General features: G+C 34.2%; 1 non-coding gene across 1 annotated transcript; it reads right to left on the bottom strand.

The window, feature by feature from the left end:
* Positions 1–295: 295 nt before the first annotated feature.
* TRNAI-UAU (transfer RNA isoleucine (anticodon UAU)) lies at positions 296–387 on the bottom strand. Its single transcript is given in 2 exon segments — positions 296–331; positions 350–387. It is a non-coding gene; the product is annotated as a tRNA-Ile (tRNA).
* Between the last annotated feature and the right edge of the window lie 24,123 nt (positions 388–24,510).

Below are 24,510 nucleotides of genomic sequence, written 5' to 3'. Positions count from 1 at the left end.
TTGTATGGAGAACGTTTACTGAGTGATATCACAGATGACAGATTACCTACTTAATATTATGTAGTTACTAGAGATATGAGAGATATCGTCAAGCGCTTGCAACTTGCATGAGAAGTCGAAGAGATGACGATAGTTTTAACTTTTAAGTTTTAAGTAAATATAGGTAGGTAGGTAGGTACATATTTTATAGGTTAAAATTGGTATTTGTCAATTGTTTTTTTAATTACGCAGAATGCAAAACTATAAAATAAAAGTTGTATAAAAAAAGCAATAAAATTAAAAATACCCAAAAATATGCTCCAGGTGAGGCTCGAACTCACAACCCCGGCATTGCTCACGAACACTGTCTTATAAGTACCGTGCGCTAACCAATTGCGCCACTGGAGCGACGAGCGAGGGTTCGAAATTATGATATCTGTTCCGTCGATCCCCCCTTCCCCTTTGCCGCCTGCGCCCTACGTATCTAACAGTCCGACGTAATAGAGCTGACGTCATCCGCATTAATATGTGAAGTATGATGAGTTCATTGTGGTTTACGGATTGAAGGACAAAAACATTATCGGCAGTTAAATTTATACCTAAACAGCTCTTACTGATAATACAATATCACAGACTAATAATAATTTACGAATGCCCAATCTTTTTATTAAATCGTTTATAATATGTAAGTACCTAACTACTTACCTTATGTAGTTGAAATCTTCAAGCGAAATAGTGAAATAGGTATAGGTAGGTACAATGTTACATATATTTCTAAAATATATATAGGTATATATATACTATATACTTAGGTAGTTCCAAATGGTAAAAATAACGGTTAAATTAAAATTATTGTAGCTCAACAATAGTCGTATATCTACATAATTTAGGAAATAATCATCTTGTACATTTGTCTGGAGTCAGACCTTATAGGAGTAATATAGGTAGGGTAATTGCGCTGGTTTGCCGTCCAGTTTCGGTTTTCGTCCATTTGACTGACCTGCTACAATCACGTGCGTAAAACTTGAATACAAACCTACCTTCCCGCGCAAGTTTGCACTTTTTACGGTCCTTAATGTGTAAGCAACAGTACTATCAACATCAAAATTTGATTTGACAAGAAGAGAGTTCAAAAAATTAACGTAAAAGTGGCCGCTTCCCATCCGTGCCTTGCAGATGTCATCGCGCGAGAGAAAAATTTGCCGGCGAGAAAAGTTCATGGTAAGTTAAATCACTGTTTTAGCTAGTTAACGTAATGTTTTTGGTACGTATGTTTAGTTATAAGCCTATTAAACGCAATTAGAAGTGTTTATCATACTTTTTTATAATACTCTTCGAAAAATTAAGTGGACGGATACTAGGTTACCAAATTCTCAAAATATTTGGTTTTCGTCCAAGTGGACGAAAACTCCAACAGCTACGTGAATATTTGTTAGGTTCTTTTTACTGTATCGGACCTTTAAAATACTGAATAGTTGCTCCCGAAGTGATCTTTATTGCTATTAGTTTAGATTTTTTGGTTTCCGTCCACTGCTTTGTCAGTGCTGCCAAAATAAAAAAAATATTTAAAGAAGTGGACGAAAACTAAATTTAGCTTTAAACGTTTTAGTTTTCGTCCATGAATGAGTATTGGAGTGGATAAAAATTAAAAATGGCTATTCTTTTGCAGTACTTTTCGTCTTTTTTACGTATTGAAAAGTTTTCTATTCAGTATCTTCCTTATAAATAATTGGTGAGGGCCAGAGTGTTGTAGGTACCTAATATTGTCATTCATTCAGTCATGTATCATTCTCCTTATGTGAAGTAGAGTCAATTATTCGTGGCATAAATGGGGGTGGGTCAGACATAATACACTGTATTTTTCTTGATTATCATTCACTTGAGTATCATCTTTTATTCTAGGTCTGTTTTGCCAATGCAATATTTTTTTATTCTACTTACTCAACGTATCCTAAGAAAGATCTTATTGTTTTTAGATGGCCTCGAAGGAGTCTAAGAAAGCTAGAAAAAAAACGCTACGTACACTGAAGAATCTTTAATAAAGGCATCAGTAAGACAATAATGCATAGTTCAGTAAGGTATAGTATAGTTTATTTTAATAGCTAAAACGTATTATTATGGCTGTGTTTAATATAGTACGTTTCATTTGATAAACAAAGTATTAGAATGAATATTTCTGTTTTTTAATGTAATTTCTCAGTCCTATAATTATTACTTTATTCATTTACATTGTACGCATTCCTTTCTTTATTACGAATGATTAATCAGTCATCACTAACATATAAAGACTGCCAAGTGCTACATAGATCTCAGTGTTGACTAGTTATATTGATTATTATTAGTAAAACTAAACCTGTAAAAGGTAGTGAGAAATTGTGATGTTGATTAAATAAAAGTATATATTTACCTGTAATTGGTTTTTAACTTAATAGTTGACCTACCCTCCTTTTTCTACACGGTGGTCGAAAACTAGCTTACACTAGGACGAAAACCAGTTTTTTTGGACGAAAACTAGCATTTACCCTACTTTTGCAGAAAATAATTTAAATAAAAAGATACGTCAAAATGATTTATTTTCACTTAATATTATCTTAAAGAAGACTATATAAGGACTAAATAAAAATATTATATGTTTAAGGAAGGGTGCTCCAAAATATTTATTTCGCATCACAAAGTTGGCAACTCCCATAACTGGACGAAAACCAGCGCAATCACCCTACTAGTTATTATTAATTTCTTCAACGTGAACACGTCTTGTATCAAATACAATCAACTTTTGGATTACCTGCATAATGCATATAACTATTAACTAAGTAAGAATATACCTATAATATTATACTTATCTATAGGAAATAGGTACATATAGTTCAACACTAAACCACAGATATTATAAAACCTACTATCACAGACCATGGACTTATATTCTAAGTCTATGTATAGTTTAAACTAACTAGCTCGGCCCGATTTAGTTTGGATAAAAATTATTTACTTTCATTTTTATACATAGTTATAAATTTATTTGTAAACTGATATTAACCCGGCATCATTGTGGTAGAAAACAGATACGCGAACGTTGAGGTGGGTCAATATTACCCATATATTTTATAGCTGTTATTATTAAACTTTTTAAGAAAATAAGTATTCTGTGTTATTATTATAGTTTATAGGTATTCTGGTTTTGATAATATAAAATAAAAATAATAATTAACCACCGTTTTATTCACTTTAATCAATTTTGACATAAACTCATAAAAATAGGAACAAAATATAGACCTCTTACGTTTTCATGTCATTCCTACGCTAATAACCATTAACCAGTAATTTTGGTTACAAATAGCATTTTTATAAACTTAAGCCTAATATATTAGAAAAAAACTTATTAGAATCTTCGTTGTAAATGAAATCAATACAGAAAGCCATGATGCGTTCAGGACAAATAAATTTAGGGCAAGCTTGACAAAAATGTTTTGTTTTACTATTTTTATTTCCGGACACACTTAACATCTTTTTCGGGAATTGCAGGTGGCTCCTCTGATGATCCACAAATAAATTCTCTGCTCATTTGTCATTGCTATCGATCAATTTCTGGCGAATTTTCAAATGTTCTATGACCAGAGCAAGACCTAAGTTTTTCAAAAAATAACGTCGCTTATCGTTTGGTTTGTTTTTAATTATGCGACGTATTATAAGCGCATTAATTCCTGTGTGTCCAACATGGCATAAAAATTGTCAGGAGCCACCTTTTGGAGTTACGACTCACATCATATGAGGCGCAATGTTCATCAGCGACGTCAACCCCATATTTAGTTTTATTGTAAAAGGTATTGAATTCGGGTTTTCACTTTTCACCGCTCGAAACACACTCTGCACTCTTACATGATCCTCTTCTTCTACTTCATCATCATAATAAGGTAAGTCTGAGTCATACAAGAGTCTAAACCCACCATGATACGTGATATTTTCTATTCTATCCATTTATAGTACCTATTTTATAATAAGTACCTGTTGGACAAACATAAACATTAAATTCACAGAAACAATCAAAAAAAATGTTTGCAGACACCAAGAAATCATACACAACAGTAAAAATCGATAAATTAGCCATGGCGCGAAATTGTTACATCAATTGTGAGGATGGGTCATATTTACCTTTTTCGAAAATACACGCGTGTAGCTCCCAGTACACTCGACGTCGAAAGGATTTCACTTCCAAAACGTTTAATGTACATTATTAGCTCCAGCTACTACAAAGAACAGCACAATCGTGCACGTAATTACAAAGATATTGTAAATTATAAACATGCCGGGTCATTTTGACACAACCTCAATGACGCCGGGTTAAGTATTTACCTATACACATATTTTTTTTTCAAATTCCATACTAAAGATTTAGTGGACAAACCCTACTAGGTATATATAGGTACCTCTAATTTTACCTAAATCGTCCGAGTCAGTTTTCGTTTGTCTATTAGCATTCAGCTCCTTCACAGTTTCTAATGCCAATGACTGGAAATATCACACGGCGGCAAACTGACTGATCAACCTGATTAAGCAGGACAATTGCCCTTAATGAAAGTAATTAACACGACGCGATCGGGCGATGTCGATAGCGGCCCGATACGCTGCGCCCGCAACCGACACCACAATGTGTGCCTGAATCAACCCACACACCAACTTTAATTTGAAAACGAATCTGTTACTTCCCTTTAGTGCATTGAGTTCGATGACTACACCTGTCATCGTATCAGTAATGTAGTATATTCATAATTAAAATTTATTGAATTGATTACTCATATTGTTCTAATTATTATCACACTATTAGTAGATACGTTGTTTCCTTTAATGCTACGGTCATGCAATTTTGTGCGAAAACGAAGAAAGCATTGTAACATGACACTTTCATACACGGTAAGAATTAAAACCACCTGATCCAGGTAAGAAATAATTCAAACCATTCATACGGCTCGTTTGAAAGTCCGTGGGAGTTATTTGTAAGTCCTGTGGGAAAAGTACCTTACTGTCAGAAAATATCCATAAGATATGAAAAAATGTATCAGAGTGAAGACCTTGAAAATATCCCAATAACACACCTTTATTTCCATATACTTCAATTTCCAGGCAGTGTAGATCAAGGTTATGCGTTTATCTTTATGGGACTGTAAATCGAGAACAAATTTATCGATAAAATGGTATAAAGCTAATAGTGCGACTTGTCTGCGTGTTTATTCAAGATATTACACAGATCCACGAGTAAATATAAATATGTTAAATAAATAATGGGCTAAACCTATCTCGGCTAAAATATTTCAAGGTTATTTGTCATATGCAACAACTGAAAGTGACGTCCTCAGAAATAGGTTACTTCGCTGAAGTAAAATTTGAAATTAAAATTGTAAGTGCCGGAAGCTGATAGATTATTTGAATAGAGGTGGGTAGGACTAGGAGGGTATGTTAGAAAAGATGTCGGACTATAAGCAGCCATAAAATAACGAAGAATGAAAAGAAGTTTCCCAATAGGTAAAAGTCCGTGAAAATGAAACAATGTCATTCACGTGATTTTTGGTAGCTCCATTACCCAATATTAAAGTCACGTGCCAAATGACTCAGGAATTTTATTAGGTCGAATTGTGATATAATTAATCGATACCTACACAAACATAGCGCATCAAATTTCAAATGACAACATTGAAGTTACTTTTACACAATGAAACGTGAGTACCGATTATCATAAATATCATGGGTCAATAATTTTACAACGGACATCGTTTTACGTCTTATTTTTAATCAACATACATATTATAGTAATGAATCGTTTAAAAAAACGACACCAAACGCGATCAATAAACATAAAGGAATTCCATGTCCAACTCTGAATGGGGCGACCATCATTCTTATGTGAGCATGTCGATCATTTTGTTTGCTTGTATGTTGGTACTTTATGAAAAAGTGCTCTAACTCTCAGGTGCACACCTGTTCAGGCGCCGAGACCGTGGGATTACATCAGGTAAAGATGCGCAAAATACCCTTATTTCATTACAAATATACGTATTACTATTTGAAGCTATGTTTGATTGTGTAATACGTTCATTACCTGCAATTGTCTCCATGTTACGTATACATTTTTACGTTTTGTTCTAATCAAAATTATTGTTTTTGAATTATCTATTAGATACAATTTTTACCTTCTAAGATTGCATTTATTTGAAATGAAAATTTAATCTAGTATTTACTCGATAAGTTAACTTGCTATCTAGTATTATACTACTTGATTATGATATAGAAATAGTTACGAGTATCCATTTTTCGAGACAAAATAAATATTTTAAAAGTCATTGAATATGCTTCTTAGAAAGCTTTCTTAAAACCGTTGAGGTCAAAGGAATTCAGATCGCTGGCGAGATTTTATTTCCTTACCATGTGAAGGCGAAACATAAAGAAAGCATGAAACGCTTTATGTGTAGGTAGAGGCCTACTCAGATATGTACTTTCCGTGTTTCAATTTTTGCCCATATCAGGCAATAGTGTTGTGCCGCCGCATGTACAGATTCAGATATGCTAAGAACGTGCGGTACAGGCGTACGCGCGCGGAGTAGTGTGGCGGGCGCCGCGTGCGGTGTAGGCGTATATGTCGCATTTCGCCACCGCTCACGCTTTAAGCCACAGATTTATGACCGCATTGCATATCCATTACATACATCACTTTAAAACTTACCTTCATGCTACTGAAGCTAATCGATCGAAAGATCACCTCTTAAGTGTAAGAAGCGGGACAGGCCAATATTATAATTTATACCATAAAATATAATCCACTGATTATCTGTGACAACGTAAAATTATTGAATACATGATAATGAAATCAGCATAAGTATAAATTAATTATCATTTCTTTGGTTATTCTGTTACCGATATCGATAGAGTATTTATTTATTATGAAAGGTGAGATTTTATCTTCGATACTTTTTATAACAATATCGTACATCTTTTAATACCGCTATTGAATAATCGGGTATGTGATTTAGTGCGTTGTTGATTTTATCCACATTCCACGCCGTTGTGCAATACACCGAATGGCGCAATGCAAAATTCCATTAAACTTTTTGAATGCGAATGAAAGAACATTTAGGAAAAAATCCGTCGTCGTTTTCGAACAGGTTATTGTTCAAGCTTTAAAGAGGAACAATCGGGATGTTGTGTTTCCAGTTAACCGTGACAAACTGGGATGCTTACGTACCTGTGGATTTGCTTTGTTATTGGATTCCACACAACACTTACATGAGCTCACACAACTATCATACATATAGATCACACACCTAGAAAGTGTTATACCTATTTGTTGTCATTAACAAAATAGATTTATTAATAAGATACACTAGTTACATCTTTAAAAAAAATTATATTAAATGAAACACTTGCGATTAAACTCACAGCATAGTACATCATTAGTTCTAGCGTACAGACATGAAAGAAAAATTATATATGTACTTAATTATAAATATGAGACAATTAATGGTTTGTTATCTGTGTTTGTTATGAATTTCCTAATGTCAAGATCCGACCTATTTAGAATATTTGGTCTGTAAATGATTTATGGTGATTTAGTCGCCCATTTCTTGTAGTAAATGTTAACATTATTGAGCTCCTCATTGATGATAGTTCCTCATTTCAGTCAATGACAAAAATCATTCATTTCACGAAACGAATCAGTTTTTGCAAAAAATGAGATAAAAAAAACTGAGGCATTTGCTAAGGTTGCTTGTTCGTACGTCTTGTCATCAAGTGAGTCAATGTCCGCTTGAACTCAAATTATGGTAAATATAGTCACGTGTAATAAAGCATGCATACTATTTCACAACATTGCTTACTGTTGCTTTTTCTATGGCGTCCCGTTCGCTACTGTTTCATTGAACCGTTCAGAATGGATCAATAATCTTCAATTTGCACGTTTGTTTAAACGTGATATTATTATATTATACAACATTTCATTGGAGGATTGCTATAGATGTTTCTCAATTTATAAGAACAATCTTTTTTTATAAAATATAGATTGTTTTGAATTAGAACCAGTATATGTGGAACGTATATACAATCGAATAGGTCTTACACAAATAATTTGAAATAATCGTTCTGATTTATCAAAAGGTTGTCGTCTGTCGATATTTGAATTGGATTACGATGGGATGTGATGCTTGAATGTGTGTTAGGTCGATAGCGCACGTCCGAGGTCCGAGCAACGTGCGGATGTCCTCGGAGTGAGATAAGCTCAACCTGTCTTTCCTTATCTGCATAAGTTTTGTCAACAGTTCCTATGCAAATACGATGGATCTGATGATAGGCATCGTGCTCGAAACTCAGCTCTACCACGTAACTGCGCGGCTTACTTTTAAGTCTCTTTTTATGAGAAATGATTACATAAATATGACATATGACTGTAATTTTATAACTCGATAACTTGATTTGATGTGTTATTATATAGCAATTTCCTACTTATAGTAGATAAAGTTTAGTTAAAAAAAAATTAGTTAAAAAAAGTTTAGAATATATATATCTACATTTTTATTGATACAAGACAAACATGATTATCCTTCTGTCTTAACACAAAACTAAGAACCTAAATATACAAGAGCTCTGTAAAGGGGACAACACGGTAAAAACTTTTCATTTATTCTCATGCTATAAATTAATTAAAAGTTGAAACGTCCAATAATATTATGTACTCAAAGTAATGAATGTGGGAGTGTATCGAGGATTCGCGAAGGTCGTGATAATATATCTGATGGCAGTTTCCGGCCTCGTGGTCGGCACGTGCGGGGGTGCGGGATTGCGCATGCGACGACCCCCTTCCGACTATTACTAAGGACTACACAATAAAACGTTAAGTAATATATAAAAATTGTTTAAATGTACTTGAACCATTGTTTGACTTTTGCATGTGACGTTGGTGATTTATGGCTAAAAATTATTGTTTTTATTTTGTGATATACATATTTAAGATGCCAAAATAAAAAGGTTTTTTATTGCTGATCGCTGACTGTACCTATTGATTTTGCATGTTAAAATTATATCATAATGATTTCCATTTCTCTTCATAAAAAAAATCGACAGAAAAAGTTACAGCATACTATTATCACCTAATATCGACTGTGTAAAAAGCAGTTGGTTGTAGTGTCAAAGTTAAGTGGCGGTACATCGCTAACCACTAACGAGTGGAGCAGGACAACAGCATCTTTGTGAAGTACGAGGTATTACATGAATGTGTAATCAGAGAGTTTATTGATCGCGGCAAGATTAACACCACTTCGCATTGTCTGCCTTGGCACGTCTTAAATTTTCCCTTTTTGTGCCAATAACTTAAGGAATTCACGAATTAATTTTTTTTCGCCTTTATTAATGTCGCCGTTTATCACACTACGAAAGAATTATTCCCTCACATTTTGTGCTTTCACGAAACGTTGTATAAATTGTTTTTTAACCACTATCTCGCTTTTATATTTTTGTTCCAGTTAAGTTGAAAGAAGTTAATCTTCAGTAATATTCAACGCAGATGGAGGGATAATTGTTTTATCTAGCCCTGTGGCTCGAGTGAAATATTCGTTCGGAGACATATGGGTCAGCAGACGCATAAAAGGCGAACAAACTCATATGAAAAAAACTATACCAGCTGACCGTTTCTACAGTCAAATGTTATAATTGGTAACGGGAAGGCCGGACTAGGTGACACGAATAAAATTGGCGCATCTGTCTGGATCGTCTGTCTAGCCGTTGGTTATAAACGCCATGTGTGATACCTGTTTGGTATTTGAGGATATAGAGATTTAATTTAATTACTATTCCGCCCATTAATTCTGTCCACTATAACTTTGTTTCTATTTAACGATAGTAAATGGTATATTTTATGATTATTATCATGAAGATCGAGTCACGATATTATTTGTATATATGATAATAAGACATAATAATAGTTTGATATAATTTATTAAAAGTGAAGTATTGTGTTTCTTTTTTCTTATACTTATTCAATGCACAGATATCGACATAATCAATTACCCAATACTAATTGTAATAACAAGAAATATTTGTGTAGAACGATAGGAGATTAGTGTGAAGGTGCGATCTTGAAGTAAACAATAACAAAGTTAGATGGGCAAAGTAGATATACCTAAATTAACATAAATTAATTAAAATTATATACAGAGAAAACCACGTCTACAACCAGGTATGATTTGAAGTATTTATTGTATAAAAGAAACGGAAGAACCTTTCGTATTATACAGTATTGATTATTCTGTTTTGCATAAAGCCTTTACTCATAAGCATTTGAATAAGATTAATAAGCATCTATTCTGATGCGTGTCCACGAATCAAGGCGACGATCACACGCTGCCACAAAGTGTCGCTTTACATATGCCCTCTGTTCCTATTTCCGATGACACATCTCTCTTTTCATCTTTTATTTGAATCGGGTGACCAAAACTATAATCGGCTTTTGGAACTTCAACATTTTATTGTTCACAATAGCTCGCTAACTGCATTTAAGTAGTCGTTGAAATGCTTTCAGGTTTTGTGATAATTATACCGGTAATTGACGCCAGGGTGATGATGATCGCTTTGACAGGTTATGTGGGACTGTCTTTTTAACACATTATTATAAATAATTATAGGTAGGTAGGTACCTACTTTTTAAAAATAGTATTTAGTATAGTTAGATAGGTATATCGAATGTTATGAGTCGACTTTCTATATAGGTAAATATTTATAAAACGGATGCAATACATATTATATTTTTTAATTTTAAGATATTCATTAGTAGTTTATCAACAAAAATATTAGTAAGGTAAGGTACGTTACTCAATATTATTGCAATGCGTCTATAAAGAAGCAACGAAATCGTTTACATATTTATTTCTACTTTCTCTGATATTATATAAAAACCAGACCTTACAATAGATAAAAATTTCCAGGCACACCTGTTCCAATGTCAAGAATTTAAAGGTAAATACAATAAAGGCTATTCAACGTCGAACAAAAACATGGCGCTCGATAGACAGCAGCACGTTATTGAATTAACTTGAAGCGGGAACAATACTTCGATATCTCTACCTACTTTCTTTTGGAGAAAGACAACACAGTTCCTTCTTGTACGCTGACAAGCGAACCGCGAAACAAAGAGGATCGTCGGCGGTACCCGTAGCGCACAAAGGTCAGCGTGGTTCGAGATCACCTTACATCTTTCGCAGCCGCCCGCACGCCGAAGCCGCGCGTTCCTCACTCGTGAGCCAGCGAGCCCTACTATACACTTTTGTGACTCGAAGACGACGAGCACTATCTCCAGATCTGGGAGCGGAGATGTCACTCATAATGCGTTCAGATAAACTCGTATTGTGTCGTGTGCTCTCTATAACAAGAAGAATATTCCATGAAAGGAGCGCGCAACGCAACAGGTACATGCTCCCGCGATTATCTAGTTTAGGTGACGTGCGGTCGCTTCTTTTGTATTTCAACTCACAATTATCATATTATTTATAAAGCACATAAGCTGCAATAAGCATTATAATTCCATGTAGGTATTCATTTCGTTATTTCAGAACAGTACATACTTTTTTCAAGATAGCAAACTTTTTGTAATTCATATTCTTCGAAAAAAAAATACATCAAGCATTTTCATTGCCTCTCTACACTTTTTGATAATTTGATATATGTATTAGGTATCTTGTTTGTTATGATTAATATCGTACAAAGCTAACCAACTTAAATTGAAGTCTCAATTGATGCAAATGAACAAAGTTTAAATTGTTGTGATTGTACGCGTGTTTCGAGACAACTTTACACTGGCACTGAATTAAACAATCACGGCTGACTCATAATACCAGTTGGCTATAAAGACAACAGAAATTATCTTTGTCTAGTTTATTTCGCAGACAAAGCGCCATGTCGCTACGATAGAACAATTTGAAATTGTTTAAATTTATTGGAGAGCTATATATCATTGTTGATTCATGGCTGCATCTAGCCGGTAATCGAAAATCAATTGACTATAGTTTATACACCTGATTCTAACCGTGTTTGTATAATTATGAAACTTTGACTATTGAATAATAATATATGTAATTACTATACAATATGCTATACAAGATACGCTATTTGTTGCGCTTTCAATTTTTGTTTTAAACGAATTAGGTAGGTATGTACAGAAGAGGGATCCGTATACCCAACTGAAATTATGTTTAGTATTTAATTAAAATGTTTCTAATTTAAATATGTTTTTAATTTACAAGGGGAGAAAGGTGAGAATTTGGATGAATTGAAATATGTTTAGTAAATTGCAGGTAGGATGTAGATTGTAGATATCTGCACACATATTATCAGCCCCACTGATGGCGTTAAAACCTAGTTCCTAATACATATAACTCGTTTTATATTGTCATTTGTCACTTATCTTACAAGCACACACACATATTTAAAGTGAATATATAAATTACAAACAATTTAGATATGAATATCGAAATGTAAAGGTGTCAGAAGTTTTTAAGAATTCCTAATTACCTACCATATCTTTCGCGATCACAAAGATATCTTTAGACCTACTTTACGCAAATAAAAGTTATATTATGTAGAGTTTGTGGGTCATTTTACTATATTTATATTTATATAGAAGCCCAGTTAAATTTTATTATTAAAATAAACCATCTTTTACCGTGTCTAAATTCATATTCAATCAAGTAATTTATATTAATTAGGTGACTTCAGTGACTTTAAGTATACAATTAAGAATTTATGGTACGTTTATGAAAGAGTAGTGAACCTATTTAGCTTAGAAATTTATTGCCTCTTGTAATGGTACTGATCTAATTACTTCTAATAGCATATTACAAACAAGAGACCGGTCGGTGGCGCTCTGAAATGATTGAATATGACATGCGAATGCGAATACTATGGCTTGCATGTAGGTGTAGCCATTGGGCGACGAGAAATTATGTCCAAGCAACTATTGTTATCCGAATAAGCGTTGTTTTTGAAAGCTTTAACTTATTGTTCACTGTTTTATAAGTAAAAAGAGTAATAAATTGCACATTTTTAATGCAATAGGTGAATGAATACATCAACTTTATTTATTGCTATTTGCTACCTGTGCCCCGTCCCGTATTCTATATCATTAGTATTACATGTAACAAGACATTACATGTGTCACAACAAGTGATGGAAGAGGCTCATTATGATAAAATACACCATTAAATATGGAACAAGTGATGCGGTAACCGGCATGGCATCGATTTCATTGTTTCATCGGCAAAGCAAACGATGATTGTTAGTTTGCGCAACTTTACTCTCTTACTTCGATGCCCAATGCGGCCACTCTGTGCAAATCGGTCCAATTATGCAAGTGTCTCGACTAGAAAATGAGATGGCCTGTGCGATATTTGAACTCGATTGATTTACTTACGTAATCTGTGCCGGAACAGAGTCGTTGTGAATTCTTAGAATCTAACTATTTATAAGTAATCTTTGGAATTTAGATTGTTTTGTTCAAACTTTATCAAGTAGGTACTTGTTAAGTACCTACCCTAATGTCTATCCTAATCTGGTTGTTGATGAGATGATTTAATTAATTTAAATATTTTAGAATTGAGTAATTGGACTATACCGCTAAGGAAGAATAATAAAAGAATTATGAATAACATATGGTACACATAGTTTCAGAAGCTGTGAGGGGAGATGATGGGGTCATTGATCTGATCGACAAAAAGAGGGTCGTTACCGGTGTAAGGTAAACTGTCTTTAGATGAGGTGCTGGGTGTAGGGAGGGTTTTGTCGCGTTGTGAACCCCGGAAAGCGTATGCGCAGGTGAGGGGTTAGGAGCGGCGTAGTTCCGGTCTCTCATCTCTATTAAAATAAACAGATATAGAAAAGTGAGTTTAAACATTTAATTATAAAGAAGACTGGCCTTATTTATAATGTTGCACGATCAAATATAATTAGAAATGTTTTATTTGACTTTTTCCATATTTTAAAATTTAATTACCGTGATTAATAATAATAGCTATCGATTATTATCGATTTTTATGTTCTTTGTATTTACTTAATTGTAATCATGTACCTAGATACTTGAAAATACTATCCTATTTATTAATATACTATCTTATGTTTCGTTCCATTTCTGAAGTAATACAAGAGGCTCCGAGCCATTAGCTGCCGTGGTTGACAGCGGCCGCGCCTGCATTTGTCTCATGCAAACGATAATGTCCGCATCACTGCTTTTTATAATCGCCATGCATTGTTTCCACCTACTTGGAAGAACAGTATTGTCGATGCTCTCAACTGATTTGAAACGTTTTTAAATCAATGCATTTAATCTTTTGTTTTACAGAACAAAAGATTTTAATCACTTATTCAAATTGAATTAGGTATATAAGCAATTATAGGTATAATAAACATGTAGAGGGGCATAAAAGTACGTTAAACTCTTTACTCTATATTACAATGTTCTATGCAGAAGGGCAAGTACATATATTACCTACTGGATATATCGTATAAACTTACATACTTTAGCTCTTTTTATGAACAGCGCGGGTAACATAAAAGTAGATCAATACAAGTACCGCGATGTTGATTTGTTCTTTGCGAGATGAATACTGATGCAATATGCAACATACACTTGGTTTATCTGTTCAGACGTTGTGCCGTGTGCGCCCGGAGATAGGTGAGGGTGACAGTAATTGACAGGTCGGCGGGCATAGGACACTTGTGACTTGACGCACGTGCGAGAAGACTCGGGCCCCCGTACTAAGCAGGATGTCTTAAAATAGACTAAATGCCTTTATGAAGGCATGCTCTCCAAAGCGAGGTGGCATCCGGCTATGATTGCGCACACAATTCTTTTCTAAAGGAAACTTATAAATAACTCGTTCAATTATTCAAAACCATTGAACTATAAACACGTATCGCTTATTGCTTCGTGTCTGAGTCAGTGCCCGAAAGTCGTTTGTATCGCTGCTACCGGACCCTTATCGAGCATCTTGCCGACACACTGTTTCACGGAATGCCTATTGTTTGATTAACGACCCCGCACTTCTGACTGTGAACTATTTGGAACAATTCCGACCGGTGTTGTTGGTTACGTTTCCAATTATTATAACTTATATTTACAAAGTCAATCAGGTCTTCGTAAAAGAAACGTAAACAATAGGTTATACTAAGTTATACTAACAATATCGAGTCTCTTATCAGAGTAATAAAATTGATATAATAGTACAAAAAGAATAATACTGTAGTCTGTAACTCATCAGAGCTCACTTATAAAATCAAAATAGACATGAGATTAAACCATAAAATTGTTTTGCAGTGTTCGCCACAAAATTGAGGTCATCGAAAGATGAACGACGCAATAAAATCCGGATGAATGCCTCAAAGATTATATAGAGCGGGCCCGCGGACTTGCACGTGCGCCGAGAGGGTCCCGCGGGCCTCTGAAGTTATGCGTTTGTATTGTACCTACCGATGGGAACGTACCTGCAATTGCGCTCAAACAAGTGTTTCCGGTCATACAACTATATCCGGTGTATACAACGACGAAATCTGGTAGCTGAGGGGGTACCATGTACAAACACCTTTTCAATATTTTCATAAATAGCCCTGTAATTTTTATTCATATCTATATGAGTAACTAAAAATAGCACAGCTGTATTAAATCAGTGCTGATCAGTGCTGCTGACTTAATGTGGACCTACTTAACATCAATCGATAAGTGTAGATATGTTTTTTAAATATAGAAAAAACGTATTTCAATGATATGTATTCGCACCATAATAACCAGTCTAAGTTTTTGTTTGTGCCAAACTAGTGAATATTGATGATATTGCCGATACATAAAAAATGAATACGTACAGTACCGGTAGCTTTTCATTTGCTGAAGAATTTAAAAACCGGTTACTTTACATCAGAGCAATTCGTTATTCGAGTTTACTTTTCACGGATTGAATGGCTCAGCGAGACTGGGCGTCATTCAAAACCTAGCTACAAATTAACGAGTTCTGCAGGTGACAACGAATCAATGGCGCTGATTACACTTCAAAATTCTATTCAACAACATTGTTCCCAAACTGGTCAACCTGCTCAATCCGTTTTAATAAAGGGTTTAAATAACTAGAAAGAAAACATATTGTTTTTGTTGTTGCTTTAAAAGAGTCACAAGAAATGAGACAACAGTGATGCAAAATATAAACTTATAGTTATTTGGTTAAACTTTGATTTTGTTCTTTGATAATAAATAAACATGAATGAAATAGACAGTAAAATATATTTTGAGTTGTAAACACAATGAATTCTTGAATAATAAGATTTCATCAAAGCGTATCGAATGGAAGCGGTGGTGGCGTGTAACATGCTTGGGTTCCACTTAGTGCTGCACCCAAAGGATATTGGTATTGTCTTCATATCATTAGAGCCATTATACTTGCTTATTGAAGCGTACATTCATTATACTATGTTCATATTAAACTTTGATCACCGTCTGACATCTTTGTTATAATCGTGAGTCACAAACAATAGCATAATTATAATGTTAATGAAAACAGTCCATAATAATCCAAACTAAACTGAAAGCGATACAAATTGTTAAACGTAGGTAGCAGGGAAGTACTTGTTCACTTTCTACGGCTCTATTTATCCTATCTGAGTTAATCAAGAAGTAACTATTTACTGAATGTATGTACTAAGTAGTTATATTTTTTGAAATAACGATATATTCCATATTTTTTAAATTTCAAACTTATTTATAAAAATAGACTACGTCAGCGTGGCGCTACGAGTATTCTCCGACGTAAAATATTTTTATTGCATAATAGTAAACACGTTTATGTAATATTTCGTCGCACATTATTGATATAATTTTTATGCAATGAGGCAGACATAGGACACTCATCCTCGCACAAGTTTGACTTTGTTACATGACTCCGAAAAACAATATCCTATAGTTATGCATGTGTACTGAAGGTGTCAGCGACACACTTTATTAGTTGTTTAATGTTTGTTTCATACTTGTTTTTTTAACTTATTTGTTGTGTATGCTTTCATTCAGAAAATACTTCCGAAACTTATCAAAGCAGACATTAATATTGATTTTTATTCTAATGTGAGCACTAGCACACACCGCTTTGTATATTCTATTCAAACGATAAGTTGCGGGTGGATGTGATTAGGATGATTATTTCAAACTTGAGGAACTTAACTTTTTTATTTCGCCACATTCAATCAGATTCAGTAAAATCTAGCCTCTGCTTTATTTAATAAGATTATCAATGGCAATATAAAGTGGACCAATACTAATTGAATAAGATTCTGACATTTGTACCATATTTTTAAGAAATAAGTTATGAAAAAAAATTCATGAGACTTAAAATACGTCGAACTGATTTACTTTTCTTTAGTTCTTTACAGTCGGGCATTATTAAACGAAACAAGATTTTGTTCGAGACACGGGCCCGTAAAAATTTCGCAACATCGGTCGTAACCCATTTTAGTTATAACCGTGACGTTCAGGTTTAACAAAGCGCGAGTCATCAAGAAATATAGGGAGACGGGCATTGCCGAAAACAACAATGAAGTACTGTTACCATAATGACACTTTACGAGCGCAAACATCGAACTGCGAGAACACGACGCGGCGCGGTCTCGATGCACGAATGTGGTCTGCATTGTTTCCGCATTATGCTGCGCCATCGAGAGCGACATTGATGTTTCGCGGACAAAGGTCCCTGCAACAGTCGATTTGCCGATGGCGACCTTATCTGACATTCGATTTGATTCTTAGAATCGATTCGATTGCCGGCAATCGCTTTACTTCCTGTTCGCAGGTAATATTCCCCAGATGTAAGTTCAATAAAACGAAAGTGATTAAACGATGCAGCAATGATTTTCGTATTTTTTATAAGATCCAATTTATATAAATATCTCCCTATTCTTGTGCGTTCAATGTCCCAGTGAAATGTATAAGAAACGTGTTTAAGGATTTTTTTTTATAAAATTATCTTGTAGAAATTGGAATATATACCTAGTACAAAACACGAATCCGTAGATATCAACAGCTATTGCTACAAAATGTTTGGGTTGTTGGTGATAAGTAAATTATAAGTACATATCAACCATGACAATAAAATGAAAGCCACAGTTATCTATTTATACAGGATAGATATAGACGCGGATGTTGACAAAGGATTTGATCGAAATGTTTGGGCTAAAAATTGAACTGAAATACAGGTTGTTAGTAGGTATATGGCTGTAGCGGTCACAGTGGGCGGTCGATAGTGTGACACGTATCAAAGTTGTGTTACACGGGGACCACAGCAACGCAGCCTCACTGTTCACGCACGCGATCCACTGAGCACTCCGACGTTGTTCAGATTTACCGCTTACATGTCGTGGTCTAGATGCTCGGCCGTGTGGTCTCGGCGTTGCGACCAATATTGCTAATCACCGCTAACTACATGTTATTCATTGCAGCCGATCATTGGCAGGTTTATATGGATATCTCATGCGATATTATTGTACAAATGACTGTAAAACATAGATCCTTGATTATGTTCATTGGCAAAAATATTGAATTAATTTCAAACTTTTGCAAAGTAAGAAAATGAAAGTGGAAGAAGCTTAGAATAAAATTACATTCTGTTTGAAAAACTTGCAAGTTCTGTGTTCTGTCCTACTAATAAAATGAAACCCCAAACTAAATTGTATGATTAAAGTAGGTACCATGTATATAATTTAAGCAACAATAGATCATTTCATATGTAGAAATAATTTGAACTAGGGATGTAACGATACATGATTTTGCCGATACGATACCGATACCGATATTTGTAGTAATGTATCGGCGATACCGATACCGATACCGATATCGATGGCTTGGTAGAAAAATATAATAATAAATAATAGTGAATTATGCATAAAAAGAGACAACTGTTAATCGTATTCTTTTAAATAAAAATGCCAAATCAAAAAACAATAAAACCATTTATTTTAGTATTATTATTTTACGAACTCAGTTAAACTTTAAGTAATACACATACAATCAGTACCTAATAAAAGTTTACTATAATGGTAGAGTTTTTTCAGAAAACAAAGTGCGCACGCGCGGGCGGCCTCCCGCATCGTTCATTGGGCGCGGATTTTTGAATTATTTGATATCAAAAAAATTGGTTGTTTGTAAAGTAGGTTTACGATCGAGATGTTTACGTGATAACATAATGCAGTGGCAGCGCTCGAGATGAAACGGGAGATCGGTCCGTCTCTCTCTCGTTATACCTGCGATCGCGCTCGTGAGGTTTTGGTGTGACACAAGTTTATGAACATGTCACCCGACTAAAACGATTTTAAAAACGTTATCACGTTAAAAATTAAAAAAAATTCAAAATTATTTATTTCTTTCCTTTACATAAACAAATTTGTGATTGGAACACTCCTTGTAAGCAAATAAAATGCTTGTGTCAGGAGGTTCCGCTCTTCCTTAACACTATTAAAGAAACAGAAATAAAACAATATGAATGAATAACAATTCAAAAACATAAAAGAAAAGAAAGAATTGAATAAAAAAAATATCGGTATCGGTTGATTTATTATCGGCGATACCGATATATCGGCTTGCCGATATATCGGCCGATATATCGGTATCGGTATCGGTATCGTTACATCCCTAATTTGAACGTATTATCATTACACGCAGGCGGCAAGAGCTCCGGTGTGCGCGTGGGCCAGGTGCAGCAATCTGTACATTCGACGTCGGGCACGCGCACCCTCAATGTGCTTTTAATAAATTTCAATGCACATAAAAAAGATCTATCAAAAGCTGGCGACGCAAAATAGACCGGTGTTGGTGTTCGGGTGCAGCGCGTTGCTCTTCTAGCGCGGATAGGTCGCGGCGAACAAAACACCGTTTGTTGGGTGTGCAAACAAGTTTCAATTAAATTTAAAGGTGTCCCAACGGGTGTGTCCGCCAGTTGCTCTAAGTAATTACGATTTATTCAATAACTAAATTTTGATATTCAAATGAGTGGTTGGGGTTACCGGCGACATGGGGTTAGATAGGAAATAGGCGGTACACAGATTTGCTGCAATGTATCAATTTTACTTTTGTTGAAACTTCTAATTAACAAACTGTATTCTTGCATGAATCTTAAGTATATTATTAATATATAAATTTATAAAGAATAGAAAAAAATCAATCACGAGGCGGGACACGAACCCGCATCCTTTCGCGCCATTCCGGGGTGGATGCCTGACCATCTCAGCCACTCGTGACCCGCCGGAGCAATCGAATTTATTCTATTCTTTCAGTTTGATGTATCTGAAGGGACACACCGCGCGCCATCTATTGAGATGATTAACAACCATTTCAACCAATATGAAGCACTTTTCAGTGAATACAATATTGTAACGATGGAACACGACCTTTTTTGTTGAATTGAATTTTTTCTATTCTTTATAAATTTATATTTATAGGTAAAGCATTTGAATGCCATAAAACCAAAAAATATAAATTCATATTATTAATATTCCAATTTTAATAAAATAATGAAAACGTATAAAAATAAATAAATAAATAAATAATAAATTCTTTATTTGACAACAAGAAATATACATGTACATGCAATTATAGGATAACTTACATATAAGTAAAACATAAACCGTAGCTGTAGGTACAATTAATTGCAATATTTGAACATAATTATTATCATCATCATATTACAAAATAGTTTGGAAAATCCAAAAGTGCACGCCTCATAATTTTTTTTTAATAATTATTTATTAATTATTATTTTTGTTTATTTAATAACAATTAAACCACATCGAATCAGACCCTGAAAAATGAAAGGGTTCTATTCCTGAGCATACTCAAGCGTAAGAGAAAAAAAAGACTCGATTAGTAAAGTATTTCGGTCGCTATCGTGTTAACAAGAAAAAGGATCCGCACATACAGACACACGGACGTCCAAGACAGAACTTTTTTAAACTGTTTTTTAACTAGTTTAAATAACAAAAATGACATCAAAAATATCATGAACGTTAAAAATAGTGTTTTTTCTTAATATGTGTGTGTATGTATTATCTTACAAGTGCAATGTATGATACATAAAGACATTTTAAGTTTGAAAAATCAGATGTTTTGCGTGAAGTGACAGTAGTACCCACCTCAACGCTTCGCTTATGAGGCGTGCAATATAAAATGACTAAATATATCTAAGAAAACTGTGCAAATAGCCATTAAATTAAATTAAAATCTCATGGAAATAACGAAATTAAAATTAATAAGGGAGTGAAGTGATATTTGTGAATTATTAAAAACAACAAGTGTTTTATTAACTGTTAAAAAAAGCTAGACATGCCAACTTATCAATATTCAATATGCTTCTATTACACATTCTGAACGACGCAACCTGCAACATACTTACATTAATGTCTACGCAAACATTACGGATAGGATTTCATTAGATAAACAATAGTATTGGGTTTAAATAGTAACGGAACCGTTACTCATTTATGCTTGTGATAATCCGTTGGCGAGAGATCTGTAAGGGCTTCATTGGATGCAGCTGCCCCGCTCCGACCCCAGGACTTTCCCCTTCGTCCCAGTACACTATAAATACCTTTGGCTAAGAAAAGCAAAAAATCCAAATAACGGTTAGTTTCGGAAAAAATACATTTAAATGTGGGAACACTCTTTTTTCCGTTTCCCTACGGTAAATTTGTACTGTATCTATAAATTTTTTGCAATGCAGTTTTTTGTGTTTTTATCAAAATTCTGCATGAATAGAATCTGTAACGGTGGGATTTGCTATCTATTAGATAATTTAAAGTTATATAGATAATAGAATGTAAAAATTTATAATATTACTAAAGAAAAGAAAAGCGCAATGAGTTTATGAATTCTTGTTTATAAATTAAACTAGCTTTCCGCCTGCGGCTTCGCCTGCGTTTTCAAAAAAAAACCCGCATAGTTCCCGTTCCCGTGGGATTTCCGGGATAAAACCTAGCCTATGTCACTCAGAAATGATGTAGCTTTCCAACAGTGAAAGAATTTTTCAAATCTGCCAAGTAGTTTCGGAGCCTATTCAATTCATACAAACAAACAAACAAACAAAAAATCAAACCTTTCCTCTTTATAATATTTGTATAGATAAACACATATAATATTCACTATAATTAATTAATTACTATTTTCGATACGTAAGTGTCTTTTGTAGAATAAACGTGTAGATATTTGGTAATTTTTTATAAAAAATTAGAATATAAACGTAGTCAATAAATATAAAAAATAATAACTAATCTGTCTGTATGTCACATAATTAAATCACAAAGACATTAATTATATATTTTATGTGATACGAATTGAAAATATTACCTACTATCAAAATTACAATTTGTACCGATTACTCAAATTACCGATTAACAAATTTTCCGCAACCATGTGTCTGAATGCCACAGACTATGCACCGATTTTCATTATGATTCCATCAATGCGTGGCATGCGCATGATTCTAGCGGAAGGACGTAGTTTGTATAATTTTTTAAGTTTTAGCGATCAGGCGAAGTCGCGAGCGGATAGCTAATAACTTAGAATCAAAGTTATTAAGTTAATGCGTAATTAAATAACATACACACTTCGCGAATTAAATATTTTATGCTCTGCTCTACTCCTCTCCTCTAACTAATTTCTATCCGTACGTCTGGTATTAGTGGTTGTCTGGATGAAATTTCTATTTAGCGATAAGACCGCCATTTGTTTTAATTAATAATTTTATAAGGTTTCATAGTTATAGAGCATAAAATAATAATTATATATTCTTTGTACAACCACTATAACCATAGGTACATTGGTATTTGGTGTTGTCATTAATGTTGTATTTACAATTAAACATTAGCATAAATAAACACACAGCATTGTGTACCCACCGTCTAAATATATAACATAACCGTCGAATGTATTTATAAGTGTCTATACATAGCTGGGCAATATGAAAAAGCTCTTAGGGAATTCGTGAGGGTGAAAGGTGGCCGGTGGCGCGGTGACGCACCGGCCGCGCTCTATAGCGTGTGCCGAAATCTCAGCTGTTTCTCGCTGTATATACAGGTTGTTCTTTTTTGTTACGTTGAACAATAAAAATAATATAAATTCTTACTAGCTTTCGATATACATAAACATATGACTATAGAAATGGTTAATGTCACGAAATATGTTATAAAATTAATGTTGATGGATAAGATTTTTTTTCTGTATACATATATAGCAACTAGAACACTCATATTGAACTTAAAATATAAATAATGCAAAATAATTAGCTTGATTAAACATAATATGTTAGAGAGATATTATCTCAAACTTTATTCAGATGTAGATACATTAATCTTTAGGAGAAAATGATGTATGAGATCGCATATATGATATATACATATACAGGGTGTCCCGCTTTTGGTATACTAAGCGCGAAGGGACTTGTAGTTTTGCATACACTGATCACATAAAAAATACTTAAATAACAAAATTACGCGAAAAATTTTTTGCTAAATTTTTTCTTAAAATCCATGTATTCGTCTCTAGCTTCGCGCAGCCGGCATATACCGCTTCGCTAATGTGAGTATTTTGTCTATGAAAACATAATCTTAAACGATAGCTCACATGCGGGTGGCAAAGTTAGGCGGTTTGCTTGTTGGGGGTGTACACATGGAATTTTAAGAGTTCCTCTATTTAAAAAAAAATGCGTCTGGAATTTTATAATTATTTTTTACGTACTCAGCGTATGCAAAACTACAAGTCCCTTTGCGCTTAGTATACCGAAAGTGGGACACCCTGTATACATATATATTAAAGAAAATTCAAACACCCTGTATAAAATATTCAATCCGTCTGTATTAAAAGTGTTTATAAAAGCGTTGAATGGCGCTGTGCGCTTTATATAGAACTCTACAGCAATGCCATTATTCAAAATTAAACTACTCACCTACCTGCAAGCTTGGGGTTGTTGAATGAAAATGAAATATCTACAAATTAATATATTTAAACGAAAATAGACTCTATTTCACTCTATATTTTTAGTCGATAACTAAAAACGAGACATATGACCCTCATGTAAAGTTAATTTTACTGAACACACTTAGTTCAACGTTTAACGTTACTTACGACATTTTAGTACGTACGTATATTTAACAATGAATGAGGGAGACTCTCGTTCTTGCACATTCGAGAAAGGCACAATGCGTTTAGAATTTGTTTGAGTTTGGTAAGGGTTTGTTTGGCGCTTACGTCATTTGGCTCGGAGAGGGTAGCGTGATGCAGATGTGCGATTCGGGTAGAGACATGTGATTCTGCACGCGCAACCAGCTGCTGGCATAGCTGTGCACTGATTCAATTCATTGCAGGGTCTACGGTCGCGTACCTACCGCTTTGTGTAGTTTTATATATGAAGGTAAGCTCAACAAACAATGATATAGATACAATAACAATGGCAGATACAGCTCAGGTGTGCAAAGGTTGGTTCGTAACGTATC

Source organism: Colias eurytheme, chromosome 2, assembly GCF_061535395.1.
Source record: "Colias eurytheme isolate Ceu_HAF_F1 chromosome 2, ilColEury1 Martin Lab GWU primary, whole genome shotgun sequence".
Classification (NCBI taxonomy): Eukaryota; Metazoa; Arthropoda; class Insecta; order Lepidoptera; family Pieridae; genus Colias; species Colias eurytheme.
The sequence above is the reverse complement of the archived record's forward strand: the minus strand, read 5'-3'. Positions and strand labels throughout refer to the sequence as shown.